Source organism: Hemitrygon akajei, chromosome 16, assembly GCF_048418815.1.
Source record: "Hemitrygon akajei chromosome 16, sHemAka1.3, whole genome shotgun sequence".
In the NCBI taxonomy this organism is placed as follows: Eukaryota; Metazoa; Chordata; class Chondrichthyes; order Myliobatiformes; family Dasyatidae; genus Hemitrygon; species Hemitrygon akajei.
Genome location: NC_133139.1, coordinates 20,349,884 through 20,369,466, shown reverse-complemented (window position 1 = coordinate 20,369,466; position 19,583 = coordinate 20,349,884). Strand labels below are relative to the sequence as shown.

Below are 19,583 nucleotides of genomic sequence, written 5' to 3'. Positions count from 1 at the left end.
GGACACTCTTCTTCCATTGCTAGCATTAGGTAGGAGGTACAAGAGCTGGAAGAATGATTCAGGAATAGCTTCTTCTCCTCTGCTGTTAGATTTCTGAATGGACATCGAACCCATGAAGCTACCTCACTACTTTGTTTTCCTCTTTTTGAACTACTTATTTAATTTAACTTTAAAAAAAATATAGTTCTGACTATAATTTAGTTTTTATTATGCTTTGCAATGTACAGCTGCTGCATTACAACAAATTTCACGACATATGCCAGTGATATTAAACCTGATTCTGATTCCAATTCAGAGTAAGTTGCCGCCATGTCTGGTTGCTCTGTAAATAGGCTATCTTTTGTGTAACTTGACATGGTTTAGAGAAAGGAAGATGAAAACAATTAAAATTATGGTGGAACTCAGCAGGTCAAGCAATATCTATGGAGAGGAATAAGAATTTGACATATTGGGCTGAGAGATCTTCATCAGGTCTCAAAAGAAAGAGACAATGCCCTGATTCTGCTTACCCTGTCCAAGGGATATGTCAGAGTAGGTGTCTGAACGTTGCCCCCAGCAAGCTAGAGGTCAAACCTCCAGTCTAAAACAGCACCTCCCTTGTCTGCGGATTTGATGGTGATGGCAGGTTTGTGGGTTTGACTCGGTCCTTATGAAGGCTCTCGGGCCTGAAGCTTTGACTGTTTATTCCCCTCCATGGATGCTGCCTGCCCTGCTGAGATCTTCCAGCAGTCGAGCGGGTGCAGTGTATATTGCTCTAGATTTCCAGCATCTGCAGAACCTCTTGTAAAATCACCCATGATTCTGTGGCTAGTAAAATCAAGCTTCAATCATTGCTTCCGGAGTACAGCTCAACTGGTCCAAATATCTGAACCATTTTCTTGGCTGGATCTTCAACAATGACCTGTCATTACATGTAGGAATGATTTTACTGGATTTGATGACAAGTGCTAGAACTGTTCCAGTGGTAGCATGACACAAAATGATCAAAGAACGTAACCTTCGATGATGTTCACAGGGACCAACTAATTTGTTCTGTAGCTCTCAAAGAAAAAGGGGGAAATGAAATAAAGCAAGCATACATACGGCTGCTTAGCAACCCAGCAGAAACATCATTGGAATGTCTTCCATCTTGGATTAGCAAGCCACCCACAAAAAGCTGATCTCTGCAAAATTTATAAGGCTTGATTATGGAACATTGCCACAAAGTTAAGGGGTGGGATGAGTATGAGTTTGGATTTGACAAGTTTTCATTGCCACGGCTGCACCTTTTATTTGCCTGTACAGGCAGCTCCAGTTAACAGCCTACTCCTGCCCTACACTCATCAATGAATCAGCACTACATCATACAGAGTCACTCAATGATTGGAAGAACACGTCATATTCCCACCATTCCAACACTGAAACAACACCTGCCTGAAACATAGCGACTGTTGCAGGCTTGATTGCCCAGCATGTGATAAATCACGCTGTTAACACCCAACAAAAGACATTGTTTAACTTGGTGTCGATCAGAAGTCTTGGAATGTGGCAGGGTGTGGTGCCAATGATTTATGCTTTACCAAGAAATATCTTCACACAATCCAGGATGTCAAGTGGGGCAAAGAAAATAAAACCTGCTTGGCTTTCTGGTTCCAGACATCCAGACATAATTAATCTTGATGTAACGTTGTACCCAATTTTGGAAAAAAATTTAAATCCTGAAAACAGGCAAAAGATATTCAAGACTAGCAGGGAGAAATGAACTTAGGGAGTTTGCAGATGATACAAAAAATGTTGCAGCTATTAGTAGCAAAGAGGATAGTCTTGAGCTACAAAATAATATTGCTCGGGCAGTAGATTGGATGGAGCATTGACAAATGGAATTTAATCCTAACAAGTGTGAAGCGAAAGGTCTCAGCCCAACACAGAGTCTTTAATCCTTTCTAAAGGAACTTTGATTTTCCTCACCAAGAAACCACAGCCAGTGCAGATCAGAAGTAACATCTCCTTCTTTCTAACAATCAACACTGGTACACCTCAAGGAAACGTACTAAGCCCAGTGCTCTGATTTCTCTACATCCATGACTGTGTGGCTAGGCACAGCTCAAACACCATCTACAAACTTGTTGATGGTAGAATTATTGTTGGCAGAATATTTCAGACAGTGATGAGGAGGCACACAGGAGCTGGCTGAGTGATGTCGAAGCAACCTTGCACTCAAAATCAAAACCGAGCAATCGAATGTGGACTTCATGAAAGGGAGGTCGAGGGAACATACACATCGAGAGATCAGCAGTGGAAAGGGTGAGCAGTTTCAGACTTCTGGTGTCAATATCTCCGAAGATCTGTCTTATGAACACATACTGATGCAATTATAAAGAAGGAATAACAGCGTATGTATTTCATTAGGAGTTTGAGGAGACCTGGTATGTAAAGACTCTCACAAATTTCTACAAGTGTACAGTGCAGAGCATTCTAATTGGTTGCAGCCCCATCAGTTATGGAGGGGATAATTATGCCATTGCACAGGATCAGAAAAAGCATCAGAAAGCTGTAAACTCAGACAGCTCCCTCACGGGTACTAGCCTCCCCAGCTTCGAGAACACCTTCAAAAGGTGACGCCTCAAGAAGGCCACAACCTTCATTAAGGACCCCCATCATCCAGCATATGTCCTCTTTTTATTGCTGTCATCAAGGAGGAGGTGCAGGAGCCTGAAGACACACACTCAATGTTTCAGGAACAGTTTATATTTTTTTATATATATTTCTTATTGTAATTTATAGGTCTTTCATTATTATATATTGCAATGTAGCGCCGCCACAGAACAACAAATTTCACAACCTATGCCGGTGATATTAAACCTGCTTCTGGCTCTGAGATTCTGCCCGACATGCTGAGTTGCTCCAGCATTTTGTGTGTGCTGTGAGGTGATGCATCTTTTTTTTTGATTGGGGGCAGTGGGTTGGTCAATTAAGGGTAGGAAATATATCATGAATGGCAGGGCCCTAGAAAATATCGAGGAACAAAGGGCCCTTAGTCTCAAGACTCCCTAAAGTGGGAGCACAGGTACATGGGGTAAAAAGGGTATATAGGACAACAGTGGCACAGTAGTGTAGTGATTAGCACAACACGTTGCAGTACCAGCGACGCAGGTTCAATTCCCATCACTGCCCGGAAGGAGTTTGTACCTTCTCCCTGTGACTGCATGGGTTTCTTCTGGGGACTCCGTTTTCCTCCTACGGTCCAAAGAAATACCAGTTGGTAGATTAATTGGTCATTGCAAATTGCCCCATGATTAGGCTCGGGTTAAATTAGAGGATTGCTGGGCTGCGTGGCTTGGATGGGCTAGAAGGGCTTGTTCTGCTCCGCATGTCAATCTATCAATCGATCGATCAATAAATAAATAGATAAAATAGCCAGAGCATAAACACAAGATCAAGGAGGCCTTGATACATCTTTAGAGAAGATTGTGTAGGCCACAGATAGAATATTATATGCAGTTCTGATTACCACAATACTGGAAGTATGTGATTTCACTGGAGAAGGTGCAAAGGAGACTCACCAGCATGTGCAGATTTCCTCGTGTTTGCTCTTCAAATGGGACCGATCCCGTGATATTCCATTCTATGACTCTGCTGCTATTATCCAGTCTCACAACGACCAACAAAGTTAAACTTTAAAATCATTTTGTTTTCTCCTGGAGGTGCTGTCACTGTTACCTGCGTGGGATTCTACATAAACCACCTGACAGCCTACTAATCATAACTGTATTTGGACAGCAAGTCAAAGGATATCACAACTGAGCCAAGTCCTGTCAACACCAGTCCACTCTGTGTATCTGGGGCATGAATAGAGTTACGTAAGCACAAAAACAGGCCTAAAATAAAAGCAGAGAATGCTAGAAGTACCCAGCAGAGTCAGGGAGCAACTGTAGGAATAGAAACAGAGCTCATGTTTTGAGTCAAAAACCTTTTTCTGACAAAGCAACTTCAACCTGAAACATTACAGATTGATTTACTTATTTACTGAGAGATACAGTGCGGAACGGCCCTTCCGGCACAGCAGCCCTCCTATTTAAAACAATCACAGGATAATTCCTGATGAGCAATTAACCTACTAAGCAGTACAACTTTGGGCCGTGAGAGAATACCAGGGCACCCAGAGGAGATCCATCCACACAGTTCATGGGCAGAACTTACAAACTAGACAACTAAATTGGAACCAGGCAAGTAAATGGTTCAGAACTAGATGGGCCAAAGGGCCTGTTGCAGTGCAGTAGTTTTCAATGACTCGAAACTCTTTACTGACGATGCCAGAATTGAACTCTGTAACGCCCCGAGGTGTATAGCATTGAGCTGACCGCTATGCCATCACAGAGGCCCGGTACCCATGCAGCCTGACCTGCTGAGCATATCTAGCATTTTTTTTGTTTTTACAACAGAATATAGTTCCTCAATCCTGATAGTAATTCAGAGGCGAGTCAAGAAGAATTGGTTCTATTTTCTAACTTGAACACTGCAATTCCTTTCACTGCTACATATTCAACCAGCTCCACTTAAACAAAGACAAACAGGATAAAGCATTAATTAACATTGATTGCTGTGTGTTCCAAATATTGGCTGCTCTCTAGGGGAGGGGGGAAATAAATTCTTCTCTCACTTGAGGCAAGACAATTCTGTGCTTGTGACCTCGCCCAATACAACTCATTGCTTTCATTCAAGGACGTATTTAAATGTGGTCATTTACATTCATCAAGGTAAAAGGAAAGGTCAGTACCGGTGCGGACAGCATTGTTCTCCACCGCATCCATCCCCAGGCTCAGCTTCAGCAGTATGAATGTTACATATACGCTCAGCGGCCATTTTATTACCTAATAACGTAGCCACTGAGTGTATGCTCGTGGTCTTCTGCTGCTGTAGCCCATCCGCTTCACAGTTCGACGAGCTACGAGTTCAGAGATGCTCTTCCGCACAGTACTGTTGAAACACACGGTTGAGTTACTGTCACCTTCCCGTCGGCTTCAACCAGTTTGGCCAATCTCCTCTGACCTCTCTCATTGACGAGGCTGCCACTCACTGGATGTTACTTTGTTGCTCGCGCCATTCTCTGTAAACTCTACTGTTGTGTATGAAAATCCCAGGGAATCAGCAGTTTCTAAGATGCTCAAACCACCCCATCTGGCACCAATCATTCAAAGGTCAAAATTACTTAGATCCCATTTCTTCACCGTTCTGACATTTGGTCTAAAATACAGCTGAACCTCTTGACCATACCTGCACGTTTTTATGCACTGTGTTGCTACCAGGTGATTGGTTGATTAGATATTTACATTAACAAGCAGGCTTGCGGGTGTACCCAATAAGATGGCCACTGGGTTTACTCTCCAATGGCTCCCTTCATCACACCAGTGGCACACTTGAACACAGTGAACGCCACCATCCTCACAATCGCTGTGGTTTTTAATCCAGTCTGCAGACTGAGAAAGCTCCTGGACTACATTTCACCTGCCGTCCAGTTCTCCTGGCACAGAGACTGAGTTATGAGTTCGGACATGCTCTTCCGCACTGTACTGCTCACAGGCACCAGAGACTGAGATTAGTCACTGCCCGGGATGCACAGCACCACAGCTGCTGCTGCAAGGCCATCAGCTTCATGGAGGTAGCCCTGAGGTGCCACCCAAAGCCTCTGGTCACACATCTCAACAGTAAAGCGATCGCTGGAAGAGCTTCCCCAGCAAATCAGGCAGCATCTACGAAGGGTAACGCTAAGGCTGAGGCTGGGTTTTTTTTTTCTGTTTTCTGTGTGTTTCACCCGATCTTTCTAGTTTTTTTTTTGTGGATGGGGAGGGGGATTCGGGGGTCCACGGGCCTGTTCCATTTTTGTTCGTTTTTTTTGTGCGTGGAGGAGGGATTTGGGGGTTTCTTTCTTGGTTTCATGGCTATCTGGAGAAGAATTTCAGAGTTCTATGCTTTGATAATAAACAAACCTCTGAAACTTTCTGAAACCTTTATACGGCACTGGTCAGACCACACTTGCAGTATTGTGAGCCGTTTTGGGCCCCTTATCTAAAAAAAAATATTCTGGCATTGGAGGAGGTCCAGAAGAGGTTAACGAGAATGATTCCAGGAATGAAGAGGTTAATGAATGAGTGTTTGATGGCTCTGGGCCTGTATTTGCTGGAGTTTAGGAAAATGAGGGTGATCTCATTGAAACCCATTGAATATTGAAAAGTCCAGATAGAGTGGATGTGAAGAGCATGTTCCTACAGTAGGGGAATCTGGAACCAGAGGGCACAGCCTCAGAATAGAAGGGTATCCCTTTAGAAAAGAGAGGAGGAGGAATTTCGTTTGCCAGAATATGGTGAACCCGGGGAAGTCATTAGGTGTAGGTAGGCAGCAGAAGGAGAAGGAAGGGGGAGCTAACGGATATGTGAGAAAATGCAATTCAGAACTCGTTTATCTATCAGATAAATAGATCCAGCATGGACTCAATGGCCTCCTTCTTCATTGTATTACAATTAAATCTCACTTCTTCTCACGCTCTGTAATGGACTTTAGCAGGCAGGTATCTCAGGAGAGTGTCCTTTATAATTTATCCATCCAGGAGCTCCATAAACTCCTTCCATTTCTGCATCCAAGTGTTTTTTTTAGACTTCTCCATTCTCCCACAAAGCAGTGATACACCTAGACAGGATGGCGAAGAAGACATGCGGCACATTTGCCTCTATCGGTCATGGCAATGAGAGCAAGAGATGGGGCCCCATGTTTAACGTACAAGTCATCAGTGAGACCACACTGCACAGTTCTGGCCAGCTGGGTATAAGCTGGAAAGGGTGCAGAAAAGCTTCATGAGGGTGTCACCGGCACTGAATGGCTTGGGCTAGAAGCAGAGACTGCACAGGCTGGAGAATCGATGTTGGGAGGATGTTTCCTATGGGGGTATGGGGGGGAGGGAGTCTAAGACCAGAGGACACAGCCTCAGAATAGAGGGACATCCATTTAGAACAGAGATGAGGAGGAATTTCTTTAGCCAGAGAGTGCTGAATCTGTGGAATTTGTTGTCACAGGCAGCTGTGGAGGCCAAGTCATTAGGTATATTTAAGGCAGAGGCTGATAGATTCTCGATTAGTCAGGACATGAAGGAATACGGGTAGAAGGCAGGAGATTGGGGCTGAGAGAGAAAAATGGATCAGCAATGATGAAATTGTGGAGCGGACTCAATGGGCCAGATGGCCTAATTCTACTCCTGTATCTTATGGTCTTACAGGCTGGGACTTCTTTCCCTGCGGCATAGGAGGCTGTGGTGTGGCCTTGTAAAGATTAATGAAGTCATGAGGGACTTACATTAGGGCACAGTGATGGAGCATGAAACTATTTCAATGTTTAAGAGATATTTAGACAGGTATTTGGATAGGAAAGATTCAGAGGGATATGGGGCAAATGTGGGGAAATGGGACTAGCTTGTAGACAGCTGTAGAAAGGTTGTGTTTAAGACCATGTTCCATGCTGTAACTCTAGGACTCATTAACCTTACAGCACACAGGTATCAACCTCTGTGTGAAGTTACCTTTCCAAATATCTATCCTAAATCTTCCTTTCACTTGTTTGAACCTTTAATTCCCTACACAGTCATTCAGCAAAATTAATTTGAAGTAACATTCCAGATTTGCCTTTTCTGTCTTTTTAATTAGCCTCTGCTCCTCCAAAAGATCACCTTGCTAAAATGAAGACTGAAAATCCACTCCATTCTCTCAGGCCCAATGATTATCGTGGCTTATCAATGCAGCCTCCAGAGAGATTCGGATTCTAGTCAACAGTACACTACTGCCATTTGACCTGAGCAGCAGACAGTGCCGGATAAAGCCCTTCTGGCTTTCTGGTTCAACATCACCTATCATTTTCTAGCTTGTACTCATTCCCCTCCCCCTACCTTTTCATTCTGGACCTTTCTTTCCAATCCTGATGAAGGACCTTTATTTCTTTTTCCATGGACGCTGCCTGACTTGTTGAATTCCTCCAGCAGTTTGTGCGTTACTTGGGATTTCCAGCATCTGCAGAATCTCTTGTGTTTATGATTTGTTGTTCCACTGAAAAATCTCTTTTGAGGTATGCCTACCCTGAAGAATTCTAAATATTCTCTTCAACGGCAGTCCAGTGGGACCCTCCTGCTCCATGATCTCTGCTGCTTTACGACTCTATGATTCATCTACCATCTTCTAGCTAAAGGGTTCCCAACCTTTTTCATGCCAAGGACCCCTACCATTAACCAAGGGGTCCATGGACCCCAGGTTGGGAACCCCCATTCTAGCTTGTACTCCTTCCCCTCCCCCCCACCTTCTTACCCCATTCCTCTTCAGTCCTGATGAACAGTCTCGGCCTGAAACGTCAACTCTATTCCTTTCCATAGATGCTGCCTGACCCACTGAGTTCATCCAGCATTTTGTGTGTGGAGTTCTACTGGAGTTGGACAAAGACGAGGATTTTTTTTGAGGAAAACAGTTTCCTTATGGAAGCACTACAACCTACACACACATTCACTCCTTAACGGATAAACATCACAAATCCCAAGAGCATGCGGCAATAAGTGGCTACCTCGCACTATTATTGAGGTGTTTAATCAACACTTTTATCTGACCTCAGCACAGTGTGGTTGTTCAGAATTTATTGCTTGCATACGAGGTTAGATTTCCTCAAATATAAAAGCATTTTGGCAGAGCTGCCTCTGAGTAATTTTGTTTCTGTTAGATTAATTGAATCTGAATTGCTGCATATTATTTAAATCAGCTATGTCCCTTCATTGCAAATTCTGTAGTTTAAATATCAGCTCGGGTAAGCCAGGGTAATATTGAAAACTTATCAAAATTAATGTACTATGCGTGATGCAACTTTAATATCACTCAATCACGCAGAGAAATAGCATGGTAACACAATATAGGTGCAATACTGGAATGAACTTTCAGAATGGAAAGAAGCTAATCAGCCCCCATCTTGAGTCTGAAATTTATATTTATTTTAGAGCTACAGCACAGAATAGACCCTTCCGTCCTTTTCGGCCACGCTGCCCAGCGATCGCTGACAACCCCCAATTTAACCCTAGCCTAACCACAGGACAATTTACAATGACCAATCAACCTACTAACCATTACGTTTTTGTACTGTGGTGGGAGACCGGAGCACCCGGAAAAAACCCATGAATTCCACGAGGAGAACGTACAAACTCCTTTATAGAGGATGCTGGGATTGAACCCAGAACCCGATACCCCGAGCTGTAATAGCGCTGCACTAACTGCTACATTACTGTGGCTCCCTTTATTGTCTGACTTTCGCAGAATCCATGGTCTTGGAACGAAATGTCTTTAGGCATCTTAAAATGACAAATAAGGTTTGGCAGCAAGGAATAAAAGGGTTTGGATTTTAAAAAAACACAGCAGTGTATAAAGATCAGATACTTGTCAATAACTGACCTGATCTCCTGCCCTAGCAGTAGAATGATTATGACGCTGAACCATTAACCTCATGTTCAGGAGTCAAAATCCATTGTTACAGTTAAGGAACTTGAAAGCAACACACACAAAATGCTGGAGGAACTCAGTAAGTCAGACGGCATCTACAGAGGGAAATAAACAGTTGACGCTTCAGGCGGAGACCCTGATGGAAGGTCTCAGCCCAAAGTGGCGACTGTTTATTCCCCTCCGTAGACGCTGCCTGACTTGCTGAGCTCCTCCAGTGCGTGTGTGTTGCTCAAGATTTCCAGCATCTGCAGAATCTTGTGTTTAGAACGCGAATGCAGTTTTTTTTGTTGGAAAACATTGAAATAAAACACGTCAGTAAAAGTGATGAAGCGTCAGATTATTTTGAAGGTCAAACAAGGAAGGAATCATGTCACCTTCATCCAGTTTGGTTCCATAACTCCAGCCCCATCGCAAAATGGCGATTCTCCAATGTCCATTTTACACAGTGTCCGACTTATGCTCCAATAATATTATTACATTTAAAAGTGCAACATAGGGACATAAGTTCTTTCCTATGGATGGCAAAACAAATCTCCCTCTCGCCCTCTCCCCTTTTAGGTTTTCTTCTTTCTTACCAGTCTCGTGTGTTTTTGATGCCATTCAATATGATTCTGTGGTTGCCACATCAAGTGATTCTTCTATATTTTCCGACTTGAGGGCATCCATAAAAATGAAACTGATTTGTTACCCAGGGATGGCCTGTACTCAAGGTGGCAGTCCATCACAAAATGCTTACCCTACCAGTGAAGAAACACTTCAGACAAGGGATGAAGACACAGTGGTTAAGCTGCAAATTCCCATTCCATGAGATGGGTTCAAAGTTCAAAGTACATTTACTACCAACGCATGTATACATCATACAATCTGGAAATTCATCTCCTTACAGGAAGCCACAAAACAAAGGAACACAATAGATTCTACCAAAAAAAAAGACCATCCGACATCCAATGTGCAGAGAGAGACGAGAAACAAATCATGCAAACAATAAAAGTAAGAAATAGCATTCAGAGCGAAAGTGAGTCCACAGACACGAAGCCCGGAGCAGGCCACAGCCTCAGCCTCAGTTCACCGCAGAGCCGAGTAAACATGGTAGAGCCCTCAGACCCGGAGCCCGGAGCAGCCAGACTAAAGCAGCTGAAGGGTTGCTTACTTCCTTAAAGAAAAACAAGGTCCATGAAACTGTGAACCTACATCAGATGGGACTTCCTTTTCTGCTGCTGACTGTGGATGAACTTTTCCAATTAGTTTCACCATAATTCCATTACCTTCGCTAAAACACCAGTCCTACTGAAGGGGGTCTCAGACCGATACCTTGCTTATTCCATTCCGCAGATACTGCCTGACCTGCTAAACTCCTCCAGCATTTTGCGCGTGTGTGTGTTACTCTGGTTTTCCAGCATCTGCAGAATTACCTGTGCCTGTACTGTAACGCTTTGCCAATCTCCTAATCCAATCAGAAAAGGTATTAGCCAAATGAGCTACAGGAACTAATTGTGCAACAAGATGAGGGCAAAATGAGGAAATCAGAGGAATTTCCCTGCTTCACACGAGGAAATCTGCAGATGCTGGAAATTCAAGCAACACACACAAAATGCTGGTGGAACACAGCAGGCCAGGCAGCGTCTATAGGAAGAAGCGCTGTCAACGTTTCGGGCCGAGACCCTTCGTCATTTCCCTGCTTCCACATATCCAGTCTGGAATGATGTTAAAAGCCTCCTCTGCCTGCAAGTACACTGTACCAAATCCATTGGATACTTCTATTCCATGACACAAAATTGTCCTAATTCAGCATGAAATGGGCAGCCACGTGCAGGGAAGGACACAGTCTGTCTGGTGTGAGAAACAAGATCAAGGTCACACAAGTTCTGCACAGACATGCACCATTTACGTGAAGTACACTGAATCACACTGAAGTATACCGAATTTATCAACATGGACTTTATAAATCTGACGGGAGCAATGTATGTTGGGAACGGCGAGGGTGGAGCACCATGGGAGGGGTGTGGGACAGGTGGCAGAGAGGCAGTGCCAGGGCAGGGGGTGGCATGGATACAGACACACCCAGCCCTGAGACACCAGGTAAGGTCACTTGATTCCAAACAATTGGTTTATTGATCATTTTAGAATGTTTCTCTGGCTCTTCCCACTCCCTCCCCTCTCCCTTCCCTATTTCCCAACCATGATTCCCCTCTCCCTGCCCCCTTCCTACTCTCAGTGCACAACAGAGACCCATATCAGAATCAGCTTTATCAAGACTCACGTAAATCATGAAATTTGTATTTTCTTAGCAGCAACAGTTCAGAGCAATATTTAAAATTACTGCAGTACAACAGAAGTGTGTGTGTGTGTGTGATTGGGAAACTTATAGTGACAGTGAGAGAGACAACGGGAGCTTGAAAGACAACAATACATATAGTGACAATTAGGAAAGAGATCACAAGAGAGATGAATTGAGAAATTCTGAGAGGGAAATACTGTAAGAGATACTGTAGATACCAAAAGTTAGCGAGAGCAAGAATGAGAGAAGTAGCAAGAAAAGTACGAGAGAGAGAGAGAGAGAGAGAGAGAGCAAGAGAGACAGAGAGAGAGATAGACAGAGTGAGAGAGAGCAAGAGAGAATGAGAGACAGACAGTGAGAGAGAGAGAGACAGAGCAAGAGAGAGACAGAGAGAGATAGACAGAGTGAGAGAGAGAGATAGACAGAGTGAGAGAGAGAGCGAGAGAGACAGAGTGAGAGAGAGAGACAGAGAGAGACAGAGCGAGAGGGAGAGAGAGCAAGAGAGAGCGAGAGGGAGAGAGAGCAAGAGAGAGACAGAGCGAGAGAGGGGGAGAGAGAGAGAGAGAAGTCATTGAGTCATGCAGCACTGCAGAACAGAAACAGGCTCTTCAGCAAATCCAGTCCATGCCAAACTACTATTCTGCCTAGTCCCATTGACCTACATCAGGACCATAGCCCTCCATACCCTTCCCATGCATGTACTTATCCAAACTTCTTTTCAATGTCAAAATCAAACCCATATCCACCACTTACACTGCTAGCTCATTCCAGAATCTCACCACCCTTTGAGTGAAGTTCCCCCTCACATTCCCCTTAAACATTTCACCTTTCTCCCTCAACACCCATGACCTCTAGTTCTAGTCTCACCCAAACTCAGTGAAAAAAAACCTGCTTACATTTATCCTATCCATACTCCTCATACTTCAGTGTTACTGTATCAAATCTCCACTCATTCTACACTCCAGGGAGCACTGACAGAAAGAGAGAGTGAGGATAACAGTGATAACAGTGTGTGATAGAGAGGGGTGAGTATCTGAGATAATTAGGGTGACACCTAATGAGAAACCATTACATACTCAGCCAGACAGTGAGAGAAAAATGCAGGCCACCTGTAGACTTAATAGAACTGTTGCAGATAATATAAAACCTGGGAGATGTCCAAAGAGGGACAAGTGAAGAACTAAACGAATGTTTTCTTGACTGCAACGGACAGCCTTTGCTCTGCCACCATTTGAAATCTCTCTCTCTCTCTCTCTCTCTCTCTCACTCTCTCCCTCTCTCTCTCAATCCTGGCCAATGTTCTTTTTTCTGCCAATAAAAATGATGGTGATCGCTCATTCCTGATTGTGCGTGGCACAGATTGATTGCTAGTTTTGCCATTCTAACTTCAAAATAATTCATTGCATGCAGTCGTCTCAGACACTCCAATGATATGAAAACTCAAGTATTATGTGAAGAGATGACATGCTTCAATATTTAATAGCTTTTTCGCCGAAGGCTGGGGAATCCTAATTGCTGCATTCAATCAATGGGCAATTATTTGTGGAATCTGAAACATCTGTGGAATCTACACCCTCCGTTTCCTGATTCCACATCCTCCCCTTGCAAACAAGCTGTAGGAGTGTGATAGCTTGCACCCCCTCCCCACACAATATGAAAATACATCAGTGTACACTCTGAGAGCTGCCTGTTCAGACACCTGCTTCGGCTCAGCCCTGCCAACAAGTGCCTCACTCCCTGCGGTATTTAAATGCTTACCAGCGCTTTCCTTTCGCTCTGTCCCGATAACTGTTTCTCAGATCCTGGTGACAACATCTTGGAAAGTGTGTGTGCAGATGCTCGGATACATTTGCAGTGTATCCAGGACTTGCACAGTGTAACAAAGTGGCTCTTGTGTCCGACAGGCTTGTGCAGTTCAAGATTAGTGCCAGATTACAGCCAGCAGACCGACGGATTTGAGAACAAGATTCCTATTTAACAGATGTTGGCGGGACCGCTCTTGGAAGTATTGTGCACAGTTCTGGTCGCCCTGGCTTAGAAAGTCATCATCAAATTGGAAAGAGTGCACAAAAGATTGTGAGGATGCTGCAAGGACTCGAGGTCCAGAGTTAAGGAGAGAAATTAGGACTTTATTTCTTGGCACACAGAAGAAGTGTATACAAACATAAGGGGTATTGGTAGGGTGAACACAGTCTTTTTCCCAGGGAAGGGGAATTGAAAGCCAAAGGCCAGAGGTTTAAGGTGAGAGGTGCAAGGTTTAAAAGAGACAAAAGGGCAGCTTCTTCACAGAGAAGGATGCATATTCGGAATACGCTATTAGAGGAAGTAGTTATGGAAGATACAATAATGACATTTAAAAGGACTTGAATAAATATGGAAAGGATATGGGCCAAATGTGCCTAGCTTGGTGGGCACCATGGTCAGCATGAATGAGTTTGGCTGAAGGGCCAGTTAACGTGCTGTATTATTCTAGCAAAATCTCTCAATCAAATGCGGCATAAATTTGGAAACTCTGGTATATCCAGCTTCCTAGTTTTCCAGATTAGGCAAGAACATGACAGTAGAAGTTTCCGTTTCCTTGCCAAGCCCTCTCAAACACAACCACTGTCAGCTCCCATAATAAATCCTGACCCACTGAATTTGTGGTCAGAGAGAATGTACGAGGTAAGGTGCAACATTGTTGTGGCTGCAGGGGACTAGTTGGCACCTCTGTGGATGCAAAGAGGTATTTTTTTCATTAACTGATCTACATTCATTGATCATTATGTTTAACTGCTCCCTCAGTATCTTATAACTCTGAAGCAGAACCTGAATCAGGTTTAATATCACCGACATGTCGTGAAATTTGTTAACTCTGCTGCAGCAGTACAATGCAATACATGATGAAAAAAAACTGTGAATTACAGTATGCATATACGTGCACCAAATAGTTAAATTAAATAAGCGTGTAAAAACAGAAATAAAACAGTAGTAAGGCAGTGTTCATGGTTTCAATGCCCATTCAGATCACAGAGGGAAAAAAGCTGTTCCGGATCGCTGAGCATGTGCTTTCAAGCTTCTGTACCTCCTTCCTGATGGTAGCCAGTGAGAAGATGTCCTGGGTGGAGGGGGCCCTTAATGCTGGAGGCCAGCTTTCTGAGGCACTGCTCTTTGAAGATGTCTTGGATACTACAGAGGCTAACACCTATGATGGCACTGACTAATTTTACAACTCTCTGCAGCTTACTTCGATCCTGTGCAGTCAGAACAGGCAATCTGCTGAAATGGATAAACCAGATGAACATGTTTGTGGGAACTTCTACAGTCGTTTAATTTTTTTTTCCAGTTATTCCTTTCAGAATGTTGACAGCAAGGCTATCATTCATTGGTCCATGACTGATCGGCAATAAACTGATCAACTTGCTGGGTCATTAAGGTTTTAACTAGGTACATGTGATGAGACTGAAGTCACAAGCAGGCCAGATCAAATGCTTCCTTCACCAAAGGGGCATCAGGCTTCACAATTATTCAGTAGTTCCCTTGGTACTGATCAAACAACTTTTTAAAATCACAACTGTATTATATCCCCTGACTGCCAGAGTGTGATTTGAACTCAAGAGTACCCAGGGGCATCCCAGTCCAATAACTTAACCACTGCTACATTCACCATTTGGTGGCAGGGTGGAGATACATCTCTACCAAGGGAGGGGTAAGGTGCTCCCTCCCTCTATTAGAATGCAGGTTACCCTTGGGCAAGGTGTAGCTCCTGCATAGCAACCCCCCCATCACTGATCAGGGTCACATGAAACCACGGGTGAATGGTCAGCTGGTGCATATCTCAAGTCCTGGTTATGTGACCATGAACGCCAGGCAGTCTATCTCTGAAGAGTATTGATAATGGCTGGGGTCACGCGTCTTGTAAAGACACCGCCCAGAAGAAGGCAATGGCAATCCACTTCTGTAGAAAAATTTGCCAAGAATAATCATGGTCCAAGACCATGATCTCCCACATCATATGACATGGCACGCAATGAATGACATTCACAACAGCAGACATCAGTGTTGTAGTGGTTACAAATGTGGAGCTGCTGGGCCAGAGCCAGCACAGAGTTATACGCCTCTTACAAAGCTCCTGAATGACAGAAGTCACTTTTGGCACAATTTCACTATCACTTTTCTTACCTAGACATGATTGAACAGCAGCCTCTCAGAAAAGGAATTAATTTAGCACCAAGCCCAAATATCATCACTGGAACACAACAATGACATTTCAATTGAGGGTCGTGACTGCAGGAAAGATCTTTGTATAGTGTCCAAGATTTACCTGTTAAAATGGCACACAGTTCAAGAAGATAATATATGCATTTTCTCTTTTCACAGTTCCCTTTCCAGTAGCAATGAGGAGCAAGATGTGGGTCGTTACTCCTGTTATCAAGTTCTTAGTTATTTTTAGAGATACAACATAGTTACAGGCCCCTTGGTCCAATTTCACCCCAGTAACAAATTAACCTACTAACCCATACATCTTTGGAATGTGTGAGGAAACCCACACGGTCACGAGGAGAAGGTACAAACTCCTCATAGTTTGGATCGCCAGCACTGTCATGGTGTTATGCTAACCACCATGTGACCCGCTGGTGCGGTGGACTATCAGAAACAGGAGGGCAGCATCAAGTAATTCAGCAGAGAAGACTGGGAAAGGTTCAAGGCCCAGATAAAATGCTTGGCCCTCAGCATGCAACCTCTTCAGTGACGAGAAAGCAGAACAGTTCCATGTGAGCATGCACTCACATTAATGAGTTAATTTAGATTCCTTTACAAGATGATTAGTCATGAGCAGCAATATTTTGAGAATGCATATTTGTAGAGGATGCCTATATTACTGTTTAACCTATGATCCTACCTGTTCTGAAATGCAAATAGTGACTACAAGTTGAATATGGAGATAAGAGGGGCCTGCAAAATGATTGCGGGGTATTAACCATGAAGAGCTGGGGAATGAACTGAATTAAAGCAAAAAAAAACAGTTGGGTGTGCATACACACTCAAACATGGAAGCAATGCTGACTTTGAAGTGGGATAATGCAACGAGGCCTTGTGGCTTCACTTAGCTTCAAAACTTACCTCACAGCATTACTCAACAAAAACCAGAGCTCTCTTGGATCCTGAGGAAAAAATCTCCCCACCTACCAACACCACATAGGGCCCTCGCAAACGGATCTATAGTTGCAGAATTACGCGAGCAGTGGGAAAGTTACCCCTCTTGTGTGTCTTAAGCTCGTTATTTGAGATTCAGTGCCACACAATCCTGCCACTTTTGATCTGGCCCACAACTTCGTTAACCAGGTTGAACATTTGCCTTTATTGGGATCTTCCTCCTCACACAAATTTTAAGGTTTATGGTTAGGGATATGCTACTGTGATGGGGTTGTTATTTAAGGTCGGTATGGGGGGGGGGGGTGATGTTGTAGTGTAGGGAATTAGTGCTCAGGTGCAGGGGTGTCTAGGCAAGGGTTGATGGGGGTGTCATGGCCAGCTTTAGGGTTAGGGTTATGGTTATATGAGCAGTGGGGAAATTATCCCTCGTTTTTCTTGATCTCGTTACAGCCTGGTATGGGAACACCAATGTCTTTGAGTGCATTCAGTCCAATATCACGGGTAAAACCCTCTCAACCACTGATCACATCTACATGAAACGTTACCGCAGAAAAGAAGCATCCATCATCAAAGATCCTCACCACCCAGGCCATGCTCTTTTCTCGCTGCTGCCATCAGGTAGAAGGTACAAGTGTCTCAGGACTCGCACCGTCAGGTTCAAGAGCAGTTACTACCCCTCAACCATCAGGTGCTTGAACCAAAGGGGGTATTCTTCACTCATTCTATTTCTGGTGTTCCCATAACTGAGAGTCTCACTTTAAGGACTCTTTATCCTGTTATTTCATACTTGTTATTTCTTGCTATTTACTTACATTTGCACAGTTTATCGTTCATTGATCCTGTTTACAGTTTCCGTTCAACAAATTTGCTAAGTACGCCCGCAGGAAAAGAATCTCAGGGTTGTATGTGGTGACATGCATGTACTCTGATAATGAATTTTACTTTGAACTTGTAACTCTTGAGTAGGTCACCTGGCCCATCAAAGAAAGAGCTGTACAGCAGAAAATATTCCAACATACTACTTGTAAATAATTGCATGATAGTCCACATGGTCAACTAGGTTGGCAAGTGTTGACATAGTAAATTAGAGTGGTAAATAATAATCCATATTACAAACATGTGGGTGTGTGTGGGGGGGAGTACACATTCCTTCGGTAAGAACGGATACAGGAAACGGAGGTGTATATCTATTTATCTATCTATTTATTTATATTCACCTCCATTTCCTGTACCCATTCTTATACTGATATTTGGCAAGTCTATTTGACTCATGATATACACTATTATACCACTGTATACATGTGTGTGTGACTGTTTCCAGTTCGGAGTGAAATCTAACTTCATACATTCCCCTTGATGTTCCCACGCCCATTTTCTTTCACAGACGTTCTAAATTAGCAGAACGTCACCCTGTCACAGTGTAGCTTTATGTGGAAGTTCACAATTCGGATATATTTGCACTGAATAATAATGTTCGGTTAACACAGGGACATCCCTGGGCAAAAGTAAGCAGAATTTATGAATGAGTTACTACTTGGTTTAATTTTATCATGTGTGATCTTCTTCTTACAGGCAAGTTTTCCCTGAAATTAGCATCAAACCAAGGAGTCAGCGGATGATGAGTAACATAACATCTGCAGAATTCATGCCAGAATCCACAGCTTAAACATCATTTAAACTGACTGCAATGAAGCTTTTAATCATCCTCCTTAACAAACATAAGCTTTGCCCATCACAGGATTTAGTTTGCCCTTCCAACCCATCAGGCAGGCAGCAACATGCTGCAACGGTAACTGTGGAGAGGAAGCATTAGGAATAGTGCTGAGAACATCGACTCCATGCAGTGGGAGCAGACAGAAGCCTGGCGTACACAGCGGAGGGGACTGGAAAACCCTACAGTTCCCACACTGGCCTCGTCAGTCATATCTGAACCTAGAGAATCAGGCTGGAAGTAAATCGCTCTTGACACCATATGAAGACCACTAAAAAAGTTCAAAGTTGAAAGTAAATTTATGATCAAAGTACATACGTACATGTCTCCATGTACCACTCTGAGATTTATTTTCTTGTGGGCATTCACAGTAGGACTGCATGGTAACGTAGTGGTTGGCACAATGCTTTACAGTACAGGCGACCTGGGTTCAATTCCCACCACTGCCCGTAAGGAGTTTATATGTTTTCCCCATGACCCCATGGGTTTCTCAGGGTTCCCCAGTTTCCTCCCACAGTCCAAAGACATTTAAAAATTGGTCATTGTAAATTGTCCGTGATCAGGCTAGGGTTAAATTGGGGGATTGCTGGGCGGCACGACTCAAAATATTGAGAACACGAGATGAACAGTCCTTAAAAGAGAGTCCATAGGTTATGGGAACAGTTCAGTGTTAAGTTTAGTGAAGTTATCCCCTCTGGTTCGAGAGCCTGATGCTTGAGGGATAATAACCATTCCCAAACCTGGTGGTGTGGGTCCTGAGCCTCCTGTACCTTCTCCTGATGGCCGCAACGAGAAGGGAGCTTGGCCTGGGTGGTCAGGATCCTTGATGATGGAGGCTGCTTTCCTGCGACAGCACTCCTTGTAAATGTTTTCATTGGTGGGGTGGGCTTTACCTGAGAATGATCGGGCTGTATCTACCACTTTTTTGTGTAGGCTTTTCCATTTAAGTGCAATGGGGTTTCCATAG

General features: G+C 43.7%; 1 protein-coding gene across 2 annotated transcripts in view; it reads right to left on the bottom strand.

Annotated features, from left to right (window-relative positions):
• The window catches only part of LOC140739808 (ephrin-A5-like), a 442,905-nt gene that overhangs the window by 381,952 nt on the left and 41,370 nt on the right, over window positions 1–19,583 (bottom strand). The window lies entirely within an intron of this gene.